General features: G+C 46.3%; 1 protein-coding gene across 3 annotated transcripts in view; it reads left to right on the top strand.

The window, feature by feature from the left end:
• KCNMA1 (potassium calcium-activated channel subfamily M alpha 1) overlaps positions 1 to 17470 on the top strand; it is a 782784-nt gene that overhangs the window by 647534 nt on the left and 117780 nt on the right. The gene's annotated exons all lie outside the window — the stretch shown is intronic.

Here is a 17470-nt window from a genome sequence, read left to right as displayed (position 1 = left end):
TTCATCCCATTTTACAAAAACAGAGGGAAGGTAAGCTTCCAAGGGTGGTAAGAGGATGAAATGGCTGACAGTCACACAGCCGACACCCAGGACTTCAGCTCCCCTGAGGGCCTCTCCTGAGGCTGCTCTCTGAGTACCTTAATCTTTCTGGCAGGAGAGAAGGGCGGGATGGGCGCTCTTGATTCTGATGAGTAAGAACACAGTTAAGAAAGATCACTCCATAAAATACTTTTTCACAAGCCGAAACCAGACCGAAGAGCAGCATTGTGGGAGATGCCAAGTCAAGCAAGAGCCCTTTTCACTGAACTTCTAAAGGGGGCACACACAAAGCCAGTGGGTTACAATATTGCTCTGCTGGGGCATGAAAATGCCACCCGGTCTCAGGAGCAGATACCCTATGGGACACAGTCGTGGCCCACAGAACTTTCTGTGGACCTCCTTACAAGCTGATTCCCAAGGTTGGGGTAATTTAGTTCCCCTGTTTTGCTCCCCTCTCCTTCCCTGACTTAACACACAAGATTCCCATCTCCCATACTCTGTCACCTCACCAAGATGAATACTTACTGACATCTTGGAACAAGAGCCTCTAACCTCAGGGCCTACAAACACCCTGGTTCTGACCTACCATGAACAGCATCTGACAGTGTAAGGCACAGAGCAAACCTCATTCCCTAACCAATCCCTGTAGACTCCATGATTCAAAAGGCCCCTCCTACCAGGAAGTCAGCCCAGCTCCATCCACAGCCCAGCTGACCAAGCATCTCCAGGCATCTCTGGGATCATTCCCATGAGAAGTAGTACAACATTTGGAGGCAAGAGAAGTAGCAAATTCAAGAGGGTGAGCTCTTTGGAGTGTGCGTCTTGGGAAAGGCAGGGGAATGTTGAGACCAATAACTCATGAAGGGCTATTTGCAGGGGACTGCATCCCATAGTGGTATCAACGAACTGACAAGGCTATGATTTGCTAATTGGTTAGTTGTGCAGCCCTTTTCTAAGTGCCTTCTTTGTGCAACGTGCTATTCTTGGTGTCAGAAATGGACAGTAAACGCAACAAAGTCATGTCCTCCTGAAACCTTCACTCTAGTGAATGGAGCCAACCCATCATCATGGACGCAATTAAATTCAGACAGATAAGTTCTAGGAAGAGACATGAGACTTCCCAAGAATGTGAGGAATCACGCAGGGATGCTGCTGCTTCTCTGTATGGAAGGCCAGGAGGTCCTCCATCGCTGCTTGACGTTAAAGCCACGACTGGGTTCAGGTAGGAGGAAGAGCAAGGCCTTCGGCAGAGAGGCATGACTCAGTTTGCAGTGTTTGGTGGGCAGAAGGACAGCCAGAGGAGTCGATGACATTGGGAGAAGTGTGATACAAGATGAGATCTGAGGAAGGCAACAGCCATGGCAGGAAGCGTGAGTTTGGGTCCTCTCCTAGGAAGCTGGTGGAAGATCTTAAGCAAGGAAATGGCATCATCAGTTCTTCCCTGTAAAGATCTCGATGGTGACTGAATGGAGAACAGACTTGGGGAGGTGAGGGTAGAAGTGAAAGGGAGAAGAGAGCTTCTTTGACTCTCACTCTGGTACAGGACACAGCAGGGACATATTAAAGTCCTAGACAAAAGGATTTGGCCTGTGGGTTATTTTTCCATATTCCTTCCAGGCAAGTAACAGTGGTTTTTAGCTATATCCTGGAGGGAAAAAAGCACATAATTTTTGAAAATTTTATTTTCTTGATTACCTTTTAATGTTGCTTGAGCTGGTGAAGTGAATCATCTCCTTTCATGCATGGCACCGATGGCTGCAGAAGTGGTCCCCGGGGTCTTACCCCCATCTCCCCACATCCTCCCACTGCCTTGGGCTCCACAGCTCACAAAAGCCCTTGGTTGTGAGGTTCATATTTGATAAAAACCAGAGTTGTCCAAATATTGTTCTTCTTAATTATAAAGCCATAGCACTAATGGTAGGATGCAGATATGTGTGTGAAGGAGGGGAGGATGGTTAGAATAAAATGAATTATTGAACACAAATTTCCCATTGCAGGTCAATCCAATGAGGACGTCAGAGATATGTTTTGGTGGCAAAGAAACTTTCATGAGAAGGAGTTAGGGTTGTCAGTAGTGCATTGAAGTGGCCCCATGCCATTGAACTGGCGTTGCCTGGTGCCCTAAGTGAGAGAGAGCAGCTGACCCACATAATCATTGGTCAGAGCTGTTTGTCCAGGTCATTATGAGTCACCTCCTTGCAGACAGAGTGGATGACAGTCCCTGGCCTTTACCCAAAGCTTCCTGACCCTTCTCTCCCAACCCAGTCCTTTCCCTTCCTGTACCACCCTTACCTCCCCATTCATTTTCATTCAATAACCTTCAATGTACTGTGTTGTGTTATCTGGAGAAATATGGAGTGTGGTCATTCCATTCCTGGAAATCCTGTGGTAGTACAGTTTAACGTTTTCATTTCTTTCCATTTCTTCATAGCTCTGCCAAAAGGAAGTCGGTCCAATGCATCTGTCTGGCCAAGGAGCAAGCTCTTGGAGTTTACTATTTACCCCTTTTCTTTTTCTGTTTAACAAACCTACCTGGTCTAATGATTTACTTTCCTCCCTCCTCACCCCTCAGCTTCTCAAATTTGCCAAAGGGTGGACTCTTAGGGGGCAAGTCATGTCTAGATTGTTGTGTTTGAAGGCATTTTCTTTAACTTCTAATCATTGACATATCTTTGATTTATTTTTTCCCCTGTGCTGCCTTGGAATACGGCCCCTACTCTATATTAACTGCACACTGGTAGTGATCTATTGTGAGTAAAACGGGTTCCCAGCAGCCCTGAGTCTAGTTTCCCCTGTCTCTCTCTAGAAGAGATACCTCTTTTCTTTTCTGTACAGTTTCTTTCTTTTGGTATTTATGTTGCATGTAGCAATGACATCATGCCCAACTCCCTCATCCCTCAACATGGTCCACGGAGTAGCCTGGAGCCGGGGAGTATGTAGGAAGCCTACTCCCCATTCACCCACCCACCCTGCCCCCAGCCTCTGGCCAGCTTCAGGCTTTGTCTTATTTTTCTCTTTGAAAATAAGACTTTGACAACCATGTGTTTCTCTCGAAGGCCTTGTCTCAGGAATTTTAAGGGACATTGATTAGGCTGAGGTAATTGCCACCACAGTTCTAGAGGCCTCATCAATTGGGGGGGTCATTGTCATGCCTGCCTTTGGTTAATTATACTTGATCTCCTCTGCTGTTGAGCTTGAATTCCTTTCCTGAAGGAAACACACACATGCTACATAATTATTCCTGTGTTGTGGTATATATATGATATATACCCAGATTTTATATGTAAAAATGCATATTTTTATATATAAGTGTAGAGGTAGTCCGTAGAGAGAATGATGTATTTATTACAGCATACGTGCCTCTCTATCCAAGAAAGCACTTGCTAGATGGAATTGATTGGATACCCAAGATTGGGGCTGTGAGTACCTAAACTGCCTTCCTGGAGACAGGCATATCCACAGTGGTAATTGTTTCCTGCAGTCTGAGATGTTCCTTTGCTTTAAAAATAAAGTTTCCCTTCTAGTCCATAACCAATAGAATGTACCCAGTTCCTCTAGGAGTATTAGTCAGCCATCTTGGAAGATGACTTCCAGGAGGGTGTCCCATTTCATTCATGAATTCTAGCGAATGAAGTCATTGTCAGTCTCTGGGCCTCTGACCTCCTCAAGGAGCAGGACCCCATCTCACCCAACAAGATGTGGCACTTGAGGAGGAGCGTTTAAAGCCAGTATTTCTGTGTGTGACTTAGAGCGATGTAGCGCTCAGTGGAAGCAGCACTGAGCACTGGGTGTTTCCTCATGTACCTAAGAGTCTTTTGAATAACAGACCCAAACTGGAGACCCATGCAGTCCGATAGCTCTGGGATTCGGAGAAGATGTTCGAGCTCTCGATCCTCTGATACTCCTTTGCAGCAGAAGGACAAGTTGACATCTGATTTTGGCCACTCTTCAGTGTGTGTGGGATATAGAATTCTCAATGTAAAAAGAAAACAATGACCTTCTTCAACTCAGCGTGTACTTCTTCCAGAATTGGCTCTGTGGTCCCCTTCACCTGTAGAACACATCTGAGGATGGCTTGAAGGCATGAGCCATGATATGCCTGCACAGCTGCCTACTGTACCTAATGCCCTTCAGAATCAGATGGAAAATGAGATGCCACCAACAGATAACCCTAGTGCCAAATTCTTCTTTACAGGACTTGAAAGAATGTTCCGTGATCCTCAGTGCCACGTAACACAAATGCCTCAACCTTAAATCTCAGGGCACTTTTTATTCCCTGGGTATTTCTATTTCTAATTTTAGTTGCTTCCAAGCCCATGGAGAGCAGCTCCTATGCTCACACTTGGAAATACTCCTTCCTTCAATTTTCCTTTAATTGAAAAGTGAGGCTGCAATCTAAAAAGGTGTAATTAATTGAGTGGCATATTTTATCTTTCACATGAGTCCTCTGTTGAGCTTGCTCCATTTGAAACTTAAACTATCTCCTCCTTCCCCAGCAGTTGGAACATTCTACCTGGGTCTCTCCGGTCAGTGTTGCTTTTCCTGCCTCCTCCAATCCACCCTACAAATTAAGATTCCACAATTGGAAATTGGCTGACAATTTGGTTCCTGATGCAGGAGGCAGATGGTGTTGAGGACAGGATGGAATCCAATTCCACCTTCCACTCCAGGCTTGGCTGGGAAGTGCTCACCAGCAGAGAACCTGAATTTTACAGCTGATTGTCAGTTTGACTCAAGGAAAAAGCAGTAGCTAAGCCACATCTTCAGCAGCCACTTTCTTATAGTTTGCTTTCTCCTATTCACAAAATAGAGAAAAAGCTGTCCAATGGATCTTTCCATCCTAAATATTCAGTAGTAAATGGAGAGATTGGATGATAACCATAAGATGGGAAAGACTTTTGTTTATACACAGCACTCGGAAGTCAGCATGGAACTGCTGGGTGAATGTACACTTCACTGTGGTGAAGAAAAGCCCATGGAAGCTTCCTCTCTAGTGTGACACAGCTAGGACAGAGGTCTTTGGAGGAGGGGGAGACCCAGGCTCTGATTCTTGGCAACCACAGAACATCTTTGAATCTGTGGCACTGGTCCAAGAACAAGAACCATATGATGTGGGCCAAAGAGCAGACAGAGCCCCCAGAGGCTTATATTTCTGATTTCCCAGGGTTAAGTTGGCCTATGGGGACGATTAATTGAGCGTGAAGTTCCCAGAGCCCTAAGTCAGAATACTAAGCAGCTAGGGCATTCGCACCTGCCAGAGACAAGCTCTGGGCTGCTCCCCGTCTCAAGACGCTGCTGCAGGGCCTGGAGGAGCCTAGCCAGCTCTTGCAGAACACTCCATTGGCCATGGCTACAAAGCCAGTGCGCTCTCAAGTTGCCACTTTAGACCACTCCAGGACAGTCTCCTAGGACCCTCCCCAACCCCTTTGTCCCACGTTGCTGTGGATCATGAGAAACCACTGAACTGACATGACGCTGCAAACATTTCGGTTCTCGGAGTCCAATTCCTGCTCTCTTCAGAGCAAGGCCTGCTAGTTCAGTTCCTTTTAATGAGCTGCTCTTCCACCCTGCTCCACTAGATGTCCTCGTAGATCTGTATATCACCAAGGAATCCCCAGCCAAAACCTGTTCGAGGATTGGGATTGGAAAGAAAATCAACAAACACGGAAGACGAGGGGGCACTTTGTGTGGCTGGAGAGTAGTTAAGAAACTTACTTCTGTTTTAAATAAATACTGGGACTTTCCAAGTTGATCTTTGAAACCTAACCTTAGGAGTTGTGCGTGGAACTCTGATATCTGAAATTTGCTTTCTAAATGAAATCGGTTCTAGAAAAGGAACCAATCACCAAGAAATGGAAATGAAATGCTAAGAGTTCTGAGGTAATTTCCAAATTAAGAGATCCGTGGCTCAATTTTGATAGAATTTTATTTTTCAACTCAAGAGTGTAATTTTACACCGAGGATGTTCACGTCTGCTGGAACATCGACCATTGGGGTGGCAAATGCCCATCCGTTTTTTAGCTGAAGACCTCGTTCATGATTTATTCAATGGCCCAGAGGAACTCTGTGGCTGGTCCACACACCCTTCAGGACCAGTGGCTCCCCCTACCAGATGGGAGGTCAGAATCAACCTTGTCTTTTAAGAAAGTGGACCTGGAAGTGGATAGGTGAAGACGCCCAACAAGGATCAAAGGAAATGGACTATCCTGGAAGTAGAGAAAAGGCATCACTCTCCCATTCAGTGACGCCTGGGTCTAGAACTTGTGGTTGGTGAAGGTTTGTCAGTAGGTGGGGGCTCAACCATTTATAACTGTCTCTGTCTTGTCTCTGAGCCTCTCCTTGGTCCTCCTTGCTGCTTTTGATTTTTTGTTTTGTGTTTTTTAAATTTTTTGTTTGTGGTGGTGTTGTTTGTCTTTTGAAATTTCCACTTTGCATTTGGTGTGAGTGTCAAAACGACTGAGATGATGAGTAATAGCATGTTTTCTTTTTCGTGCATCTGCTGCTTCGGAATGTGACTGCTTATAATTAACAGTTAATCTTCTTATAGCAAATGGTTTTTTGCTGCTTCGATGACCAGTTTCAGCCTGTTCCTGCATGCTAACAATATGAAACTGTAGAACAGTGCATGGTCTCCCCAACAACCACACTAGCAGTCACAAACAGTCCCTGAGAGCCGCTGGTCTGATGCTGTGTTTCCTTTGGAACTCTTATCAAGGAGGAGACTTACCCCGCCCATGATGATGGATTTCCCTCTGACAAAGTAGTTTCAAAATGTATTCCATCACTTTCATCCCTCCCCTTGTCCTTTAAGATGATGATGATGATGATGTGTGTGTGTGTGTATGAACTTATATATATATATATATAAATATATATATATATATATATATATGAACTTTCTTTCCCCATAACTGTGTCAGATTCTATTATTGTCTATGAACCTAAAATGGCAGTATGGAAATGAAAACCAGGGACTGTTGCTAATGAGAAGCATAGTGTTTCAGAGTTTGATGGGCTTCTCTTCTGCCACAGCATTTGATTAAAAATTTTTTTTTCAAAACCATTTATCTACAGCAAAAGGAAAAATCATCTTCATTTCCCTCCTCTGTGTAAATAACAAACCAATATTTTTAGTAAAAGAAGTAAGGAAGAGAAAACCAGAGAATGTCCTCCCTGTTACACACTAGATCCAGATGCATTTGAAATAATTTTTTTTTTCCTGTCTTCAGTGGAAGACTTTTTTTCTCTTTTCAGTTTTCCTGACTTCAACCACTGCTGTTCATTTGGGGTGTCTGGGCATTCACACCATGCCTTCTAACGCCCCCTGACTCAAATGCTATCGTGGAACTTTTCTCACTCACTCTGTCTCTTCTTTTGGAAAAGCTAAACTCTAAGGAATGATATACCACACATTGAACGGGGCTGAGACTGCATGATGACACCAAACGCTCACGAGCTAGGATGCTAAAAGAACATGTCACAAAAAATGGGATCCAAGTTTACAGGAATGGGATTGTTGCTGCTGAGACCCCTCATTCATCTCCCCCAGTGCCTGTTCTTCACAATCATAACGTTACCCTTGCTTGACAAATATACTGTATGGCAAGTCATAAAGGTCTTAGAACAGGACTTGACCCATTTGAGAGATTTAAACCCTTCTTCCTGGTGACTGTAACATTCAAAGAGGGCAAAACCACAAGCCATATTTTAAAATAAGACTGCAACCATTCTGTACAAAGGAAAGAAAGAGGGGGAAATGGCTTTCCAAAAGGAAGGTGTGGGTGCAGGGAACAACACCTCCCCAGGTCAGCTTTCCTCTTGGGCTGTGATGCATGGAACAAGTACGAATTTCTCTCCCATCCTGTGAGAGAAGCAGGTGGTTCATGCTAAGTGATAAGCAAACACATTTGCCTGTGGTAGCATTAAATTGAGGTACAAAAAACTGCTGTTGTACTGAAAGATAAATTGGCTCCAAGGGTCAAGGGCAGTGGAGGCCACTATGGAGTCATCCAGCAACTTCTGTAGGCCAGCACGTGGGTTCAGTCCCTGGCACTGCCACTAGAAAAGCCAGCAATGCTGCATGCATGTTTCAGTGCAATATTTCACGTGGAACCCCTTCTTGTATATCTTGCTTTGTAATTTTTTATCTGTTTGGACCACTATTTTCTGTACAAGGGAACAAAAGAATGATTAGCCCACAGCCCGATTGCTGTCTGAATTTCTGGCAGGTGGGGAGAGGAAGGCAGATCTAAGGATCTGATTCTTCCAGCTTTAGCCATGAGTAGCTAAATGCATTCCAATAGACCAACATCTCATATGTTTTTGGTGATTTCTTATTTGTGAACTGCCTTTAATGTCAAATACGCAGCGTTAGCCTTGAGTAGCTGCATTTCTTATACGGACAGATTTGGATATTTGTTCTGTCAAGAGTAAATTTAAATTCCTGCAGCCATCATCCAGACTCACTCTCGGGAAGTTCAGCAAAGCCATCCTCAGATTCTGTATTAACACATAATCGTTTCACATCTAATTTGATGAAAGCTTGTCCCAGGCGCTGCCCAGAAATGGATGGAAATTAGAAAACCTCCAGATTAGATAGTTTTACATCTTGCAAAAACCACTTATTGTACCAAATAAGCAATCCATTGACTTGATTGGCAGTGTGTCTATTTTGTTCTCCTGTGTTAATTGTGCCAGGGGAGAAATGTTGGGTACATTATTATTATTATTATTTTGCTGTGTATAATTTGCTCTTCTTTTCATGCAAGAACCTGATTGTATTCAGCCATGCCCTTTTCCTGTGGTCACCGCTTTACAGAGGGGGAAAAAAAATACTATGCAACAGCTGTTTTGATGTACAACCAAACTGTTACTGACAATCACTGAGTATTTTCCTGGGTCAAGACTGTTAATGTGAACTAAGACCTGTGTTAAACGCCTTCAGCTCCCTTCCAGCTGCCTCGCTGTGTGTGACCTTGCCATTAACTGCCGCTCTTCCTCTCCTCCCATCCAACCACGTGGTTATAGCCAAGATGTCCATCTACAAGAGAATGAGACGGGCATGTTGTTTTGGTTGCGGACGTTCTGAGCGTGACTGCTCGTGCATGTCAGGCCGTGTGCGTGGTCACGTGGACACCCTGGGGAGAGCCTTCCCACTTTCTTCTGTCTCTGTTAGTGATTGCTGCACCCGTTTCCGTGCCTGTAAGTTTAACCTCGACGCACACAGTCCTGTGTCCGTGCTGTGCGTGGTGTTATCCGTGTCTTGTGTTGTGCCCCGTGGTCCTGTGAGTCAGTCGGGCTGATGTTTGCTTCTTAACGTGCTCTCTCACCTGGTGAAATGTAGCCCTGCTGCCTGTGTCTGTGTACGTGCGAAGGAAGACCTTCACTCCAACCTGGTTGTCTCCTTGTGCTTCTCACAGTCACATGCAGGCCTGTGACACATAAGTGGAAACTAAAATGACAGACTAGCAGAGCCTGTGTGAAAACAGAGATGTGCAGTAATGTATGCGTCATTGGCTTGGAAGTGGATATAAGTTGGGTCAGATGGACGGGAGGAGGGAAAGGGTGGATAGAGAGCAAGTGAGCTCTAGCGTTGAGTTGTTTTCGACAAGTTCGGGTGGTTTCTGCAGAACAGCAGAGTTTAGATGCAGAGGGACGTGTGGTGCTGAGTCTCATTCCCCAGTGCTGGACTTTTTCCTGTGAGTATCTGGATCTGCCCACCAACACAGGTTGGTGGCTTCTAGGGCTTCTCTTTAAAAAGACAACTAATTCCGAGGATCGTGCCATTAATATCTTTTGCTTTTCTTACTATATATATATATATATATATACACACACATATATATATAGTTAAAATGATGTCCCCATTTAACCATGGATTCTTGTAGCAATTATGATTCCAAATAACAACCAACAATGCAAATTGCAAACCTTCTTGATTTCCTTTTGTCTATAGCACAGGTCAGTCTTCTTGGTTGCTCGTCATTTAACTGGCAGCTGGCAAGGCTGAGCTGGGCAGAATTTTTTGAGAGCTTCTCATTCTTATCTCCAGGATACCAAGATCAAAGACAGCAGCAGGTGTTGGGGGGGGGGAGTAGACAAAGGAATGAGCTGTGAGGGTGCTGTTTGGTTTCCACTCTTTGATAGGCATTGGTGAGTGTAACCACCAGCAGCTTGGGTTGCCCTTCTGCCGAAGGCACAACTTCTTCTATTCTCAAATAACAAGGCTCTAAAATACTGGCCAAAGGCTTGGCGGAAACCAGGAAGGAGCCACTCTGGCTCTGAGCTGGGGTGCTGTGGTCATGTCTCGGTGCTGGCCGTCCCAACAAGTCCCAGCAACATCTGTATCCCCTGCGTGGGACCCGTGATGCCCAGCGTGTGCAATTTTCATGTTACTCAAGGGAAACCATAATGAGAGGGACTTCTCAGCTCTGTAATTCCATCCAAGCACTGGTGGAGGCCAGGAGGAGAAACACTTGGGGTGGGATGGTCCGATCCTCTGAGAAACGCGCTCTGCGTGACGTGGTTGTCTTGAGCGCCCCTCAGTGTCAGTCCCCACCGTGGAAAACGTGGCGCTTTGGGCTGTGTTTGAACCTTAACTGGTATTGACAGCTCAGGGGGTGACTTGCCGTCTCTGTTTCATCGGTCTTCCCACGTCGTCACTCTGTCAAAGGAAAGCAGATTTCATCCATCCCCGTGTGAGGCCACTCACCTTTGACCATTAATAAGTTAGAAAACTCCATTCCGCTGGGAGCCCCTTCATGTGCCCACATGAGCGCTTCTTCTCCAATCAAAGCATGCCTGTCGCCGTGCAGAACTCCACTGGCAGGGCTCCCGTAGCCATCCCTGGGTGTCCCTCGCTGGGGGTGCGGTTGGGTGGCGCCCACTTGACAGAGCGAGTTGACTCAAAGAGCAGTGGTGAGAGTAGGCTTTTCATTAAATATGAGCAGATGTGAAATGTAGGGGGTTTGACAATTAGAAATGGCAGGAGAAGGGTCCTTGAATCAAAGTGAGGTCAGATGGGCGGATCAGATTACTTCTCTTACATTCTTTAGTTGTTCTGAAAATCATTTTGAATTAGTGTCAGCCGAGTCATGATGGGTTTTGCCCTTTGTCTTTGATGCTAGGGCTGTATTGTTTCCCAAGACACTCATTAAGGGTCATTATACCATTACAGGGCTTGCTTTGGGCGCAGTTTCTCAGTTGAGCCAGTGTGCTCCAGAGACTGCCTAATTCGTTTCTCTCTTGCCTTTCGTCTCCCTCTTTACTTTTTTTTTTTTTTTTTTCCTATAAGGGGAAAGATTTCCGTTTTCGGGGGATGTTAAATTGAAACACAAAAGTCCCATTATGTGTTTTTCTGAAGTGGGAAGAGAAGTAGCTGGTTCCCAGCGGAGTGGTAATATATTAAAAGTGTTCACACAGTTTTAAAAACCTGCCTTCTCGCAGCATGGCCTGCCTGCTGCCTGCTGGGCGCACCTCTCTTTGGAGGCGTGGCCGTTACTGTGGGTCTGTTGTTGCTAAGTTCGGTGCTGATGAACAGTCTCTTCTGTTGAGCTCAGGAGATGTGAGGCCAACTTGTGTTGGCACGAAGACCTTCAGAGAGGCAGGACTGGTTTGGAAGACAAATAAATGTGTCTGAAAAGTAGGACAGAGAGCAACCAATAAGAATTCATCATAAGACTTTTTTTTTTTTTTCCCCAAAGATTTATGACAGACAGAGAGAGAGCTTCTACCTACTGGTTCACTCCCCAAATGGCTACGCAGTCGGGACTGGGCCAGACTAAAGCCAGGAGCCAGAAACTGCGTTGAGGTCTCCCACATGGGTGTCAGGGACCCAAGTACTTGGGCCATCATTCACTGCCCTCCCAGGCACATTAGTAGAAAGCCGGAATCAGGAGCCAGAACAGCCGAGACTGGAACCGACACTCTGCAATGGTATGCAGGTGTCCAAACAGTGGCTTGGCCTGCTGGGTCACAGCACCAGTCTGATTTCCTTCTTCTCTTCTCTTCTCTTCTCTTCTCTTCTCTTCTCTTCTCTTCTCTTCTCTTCTCTTCTCTTCTCTTCTCTTCTCTTCTCTTCTCTTCTCTTCTCTCCTCTCCTCTCCTCTCCTCTCCTCTCCTCTCCTCTCCTCTCCTCTCCTCTCCTCTCCTCTCCTCTCCTCTCCTCTTTTCTTTCTTTTCTTTTCAAGAGATTGATTTTCTATTCATTAATTGATTTCCCAAAGACTTGCAACAGCAAGAAGCCAGGAATTCAGTCTGGGTCGCCCATGTGGGTGACTGGGCCATTACACTGCCTCCCTGGAGGCACATTAGCAGGAAGCTGGAATTAGGTGCAGAGCTGGGACTTGAACCCAGACCCTCCAATATGGGATGCAGGCATCCCAAATGGCATCTTAAGACTATTTTGTACTTTGGCATTTGATACTTGATCATTTCCATTTTGTTTCCATGTTGGTTGGAAAGAATGCCAACTCTCTTAAAGGACACCATGATCGTAAGCCTTTTCCAAATAGCTAGGTTCTAGTACTATCAAATGTAAAAAATATATATGTCTAGTAAAACACACACTCATATTTATGTGGATTCTAATCAGTTCCACTCCTCCCCCAATATAATTTTGGAAAGTGGACCTCTCCCTGTAGAATTTTATTCTTGTTGTTTCAGTCTTGCCTGATATCTGATTGCTAAGTGTAATACAAGGGGACAATTAAAATTAGGATTCAGTGACAGCCTAGGACCATATTGATTCAAACCTGCTGAGACCTGCCTGACATGATTCTGGTCACAAACCATCAGTAACCCTGGCACGAACAAATTCATCATGTGGTAGAAGAGAAACAGATCTTTAGACTTGTACTTGGAGCTAGTTTTAGCTAAAGTACATGTGCGATCACTCACACCGAACTTTCAATTTACTAATAGTTTAAACCTGCGCCATTACATGTACCTTCTTGCAAACTACTGTAGCAAATTTTAAATGGTGCATGACTTCTGTGACTTTTATTTGGGGTGCGAATATAATACAAGGAGGCATTCAGCTCTAATGGTTAAGCTAGGGGAGAAGTCCAATATGATTAGGTTGAAGGGAGACGTACCAAAATCGGTTTAGAGTAATCTTGAGTCTTGTCAGATAATAAACAAAAATCAGCTTATCCTGAGTAGCCTTTGGTTTGCACAGGCAGAGAATTAACATTGTCAATAGAACTAAAGTCACTCGAGTGAACTAATGGCATTTTGAAGTACATGAAATCAGATACTAGGGCAGGGGTGGCTGTGGCTTTAGGAAGGTGTCTATAGTAGGACACGCCCTGTGCTGACAGTCTGCAATGCCTGTTATGGGGAGGTTTCATTTAATTGGCTGCACTTGCAAATCAACAGCCTATAATGACCTCATTCCCTTTGCTCATTCCCAAGTTCCCCAACCCTAGATTTTTTTCCTTTTATCGCTGGTCTCTTGTACCCATGCCCTCCTCTTCTCCTCAACATCCCACTGATGACAGAAAGATAGAAACAGGACAGCCAAAGAGTTCCCAGCACACATCAGTTTAAGGAGAGTTTTGCATGTGTTTAACTTTTAAATTTATCCATAATGATCACACAAGATTATAGGGTCCTGTGTCGTGTTTCCACACCTATATAAACTGGTAAGTCGGGGTCATTAGCCTTTCCATCTCCTCAAACATGTACATTTCTTTGTGGGGAAACATTCAGATCTTTTTCTTTTAATTTATTTATTTGACAGAGTTAGACAGTGAGAGAGAAACAGAGAGGAAGGTCTTCCTTCTGTTGGTTCACCCCACAAATGGCTGCTACGGCCGGCGTTGCGCCGATCCGAAGCCAGGAGCCAGGAGCTCCTTTCCGGTCTCCCATAGGGTGCAGGGGCCCAAGCACTTGGGCCATCCTCCACTGCCTTCCCGGGCCACAGCAGAGAGATGGACTGGAAGAGGAGCAACTGGGACTAGAACCCAGCACCCATATGGGATGCTGGCGCCACAGGCGGAGGATTAACCAACTGAGCCATGGCGCCGGCCCAAAAAATTCAGATCTTCTAGCCATTTTGCAGTATGCATTGTTGTTGACCATAGTTGCCCCCTGTGCAATAGATACCAGTATGTACTCCTCCTAACTGTAACTTTGCACCTGTTGTCCCACCTCTCGCCACGCCCCTTCCCTGTACTTTCTCCCATTTTCTCACGGGTGTCATGATGATGGGTTCTCTCCCTCTCCTCTGTCTGTCCTCCAGTACCCATTGCACACATTCACACCACTCCCAAGGAGCCTTTGGCTTCTACTCTGATGCTTAGCCTCCCCTGGCCTGATTTGGCCATTTGCATTGACTGCAAAAAGTGAAAACCGAGAGGCAGATGGACCTGGCCCACCCCTAAGCCATTCCAGGTGACAAGGCTGATTCTGTCCCTGGGACGGTCCTCTTTAGGGCACTTTTGCTGGTGGCAGGTGAAGCCACAGAAGCCAGTGCCTCTCATTGATTCCACGGTAGCCACATTGAGCACAGAGTTGACCAGATGCACACCTTCCTATGTGTGGACCATAGTCACCACGATACAGTGGTCACTCCTTCCATCAGGATCAGCAGATGAAAATCATGCTTGGGCGAGATTTCCTTTGAAACAAATCTCTTTAATTGCCTGTCTCTAAAGAGCGACACACAAACCAGTGCTCCGTCCAGCATAGAGAGCTGTTTTCTTTCAGTTTAGGGCCGGTGAAGCACTGGACTCACATTCGACAGCCTTCCTGTGCCTTCCCCCTTTCTTCTCTGCTCCAAAGAAGCAGTGTAGACTCCCTCAAGGTAAACCTGCCGTGAAGATGTACCATAGGCAAGTGCAGGAGCAAGGGAACAGTAGGCGAAAGGCAGCCAGTGTTTTTAAAGAAACTGAAGCAGAATTGGGAGATAAGAAGGAGAAAGGTCAGAATGAAGGGGACCAGATGTGTGCCCCATCCCTGAGACACCCCCTTCCCAGGGTCACGGTGCTATAATAAGCGCCTTGGCTCTTTAAGAACAAACCAGAGAAGACAATTGCATGCCACATGGCAGCTGAGCAGAGGTCCTTATGCAAGGTGACATGGAAATTATGTTTGCATTTTTATTTCAGGACAATGGTCAGTAGTCAGGGTACTCACCCTGACAGCTCCTACCACCAGCCAGAGGATCCCTCCCTTTACCTCTGTGGTGCAGGACAGCTGTGGCCAGTTAGCCCTCCATCGTCCTTCGTCCTCCGCTATCTCAGGCGACAGATGCCAGGGCTGGCCCGCCTTCCACTTGAGCTTTCTTGTCAGGGCTGTGCCTTAAGCCCAAATCCTGACCTTTACAGTATGAAATAAAGTCCTGATGAACAAGCAGAGGTTTGAATTAGAGCAGGCTTGGGGCAAATGTCAAGTCCATCTCTGGCTCCGTCCTCCACCTGCACCAGGAGCCTGGATTAGACCCAGTCCGGAGTTTGCAGTGCCTTCGGCTTTATGGGGTCTGGGGAGACATAACTTATTAACAAAGAGTTATTAAATTTTTATCAATTTTACAACACAATGTAAATGCCTCCTATGAATCTACATTGTATTCATTATCATTTAAAACGTTAATTAAGTCAAAGTTGCATTTAATTTCTCCCTAAATGGGCCTCTGGGAAAAGGCTTTTAGAAACATCTGTGGGAGCCTGCAGCTCGTGGAGCCAGGGAATCCCCCAGCCCACATTTAGGATAGCCCCCTGACTTGATTGCTATGGCATGGCAATGGCTAATGTGTTGTGATGCGATTGAACATTGGCTCAAATTAGTATCAGAGCAATCAGGCCATAAGGAACTTGAGAGGGGCCTGCAGGGTGGCCTTCCAATTGCCTGCGGACAGAAGCGAGCAGGTGACCCACAGCGCCTCTGCTCTCTGTTGCATATTGGGGTTCTCCCTTCTCATATGGTCCCCATTGTTTCCGTCAGATACTTCCTTCCTCTGAAATGGACACTTGTCATCCGATCCAACAGACTTAGGGCATTTGCCAGCATGCTCGTTGTCAAGATGGTGGTGGTGGTTGGGCTCCTTGACTCTCATCTAAGCTCAGAAGCCACAGGCACAGAGCAGCCAACTGGGAACCATTTTCAGAATGCAATGGAGGTAGACATTACAGACGGGCCATGTTCATTGGTGAGGAGGGAATGCAGGAGGCAGACAGAGTGGCTGGAAAACTGCTTTCCCTTTTCGGGGCTAGAGCAATGTTTTTGTCTCGTCTGAGCAGAAGGTGGCTACCCAAACAGATGTGTAATTATTCAAGTGTGCTGTGGACTACTGCCCAAGAACTGAGGCTTGTTGGCTTGGTGGTACTAAGACGTAGCCCAGTAGATTCACTAGGATTCTTGTAAAGAGAACCTCGTGTCATCTCTTCTCTTACTCTGTGCAGAGTATTCTGCCAACACAGCAAGGGTGTGTGTGTGTGTGTGTGCTGCTAAACTCAACGCCTATGTAACATTTGTTACATTGCCGGCACTACTCCGTGTCTGTATCCGTATATCCAAACGCCGACTAATTCACTCCTTCTTATGAGGTACTTGCTAGTACTTGTTGTCGAGGGGGCCATGAAGGGAGGCAGCTGTGCAGGATCTCGTTTGCAGGTGAAACAACTGAGGTGCAGAGGCCGTGGCCTCATGCTGGGTCACACAGTACATGTGTGGCTCTGTGGTCCGTGGAGCAAGGTCAGTTGCTCAGTTGCTGACATGGCTGCGCGAGATCCACAGGCCACTTCAACTCTGCAGGAGTAAACGTGAGGAATCCCGTAGTGACAACTGGAGACAACGTGTTGAGAACCACGCAGCCCAAGAAGAAGGGCCTGGCGATGCGGAGGCAGGTGTGTGGCGGCGCTGCTCTCGCTCGAGAGAAGACGGCAGAGCTGAGGCTGTGCTTGGTGGGGCCGGGCTGTGTCCTGCAGAGAAACCTTGGGCAGGAAGATGCCACCTACAGCCTGTAGGACTCCACAGCTGGGGCACATTATCCCGAAGCAAGTCCGCAGAGTTATAATCTTTTTTAAAAACCGTCTAATTAATGGCTCTGAAGCGGTTGAAGTGCCTTGGTTAAGTTCTTCCTAATTCTCCCCAGCTGACCCAGCAGCCATTGTGGCTGCCGTGTGGGCTTGGTGGGTTGTCACTGGAGGAACAGCGCTGAGACTACCAGGCTGCATCCACTGTCACTGCACTGCTATTTCCGTTTCCTGACCAGTATTTCTCCTTCATCCTCCACCATCTTCCCCGGTTTGAATACGCAGCCCGTCTTGAGGGTGTTGAATGTGACAGAGGTGGGCAGCTCTCAGCTGCTGGCATGAGGGGTACTGGCCCAGGCCCAGCAGCAGGCACAAAGCCCCTGGGGGCCACCAACTGGGACACGTCCCCAGCCCTGAGGATTTGGCTCCAGCTGCGTGTGGTAGCCCCAGTTAGC

The sequence above is a fragment of the Lepus europaeus genome, chromosome 17, assembly GCF_033115175.1.
Source record: "Lepus europaeus isolate LE1 chromosome 17, mLepTim1.pri, whole genome shotgun sequence".
In the NCBI taxonomy this organism is placed as follows: Eukaryota; Metazoa; Chordata; class Mammalia; order Lagomorpha; family Leporidae; genus Lepus; species Lepus europaeus.
This window is presented reverse-complemented; position numbering and strand designations above follow the sequence as displayed.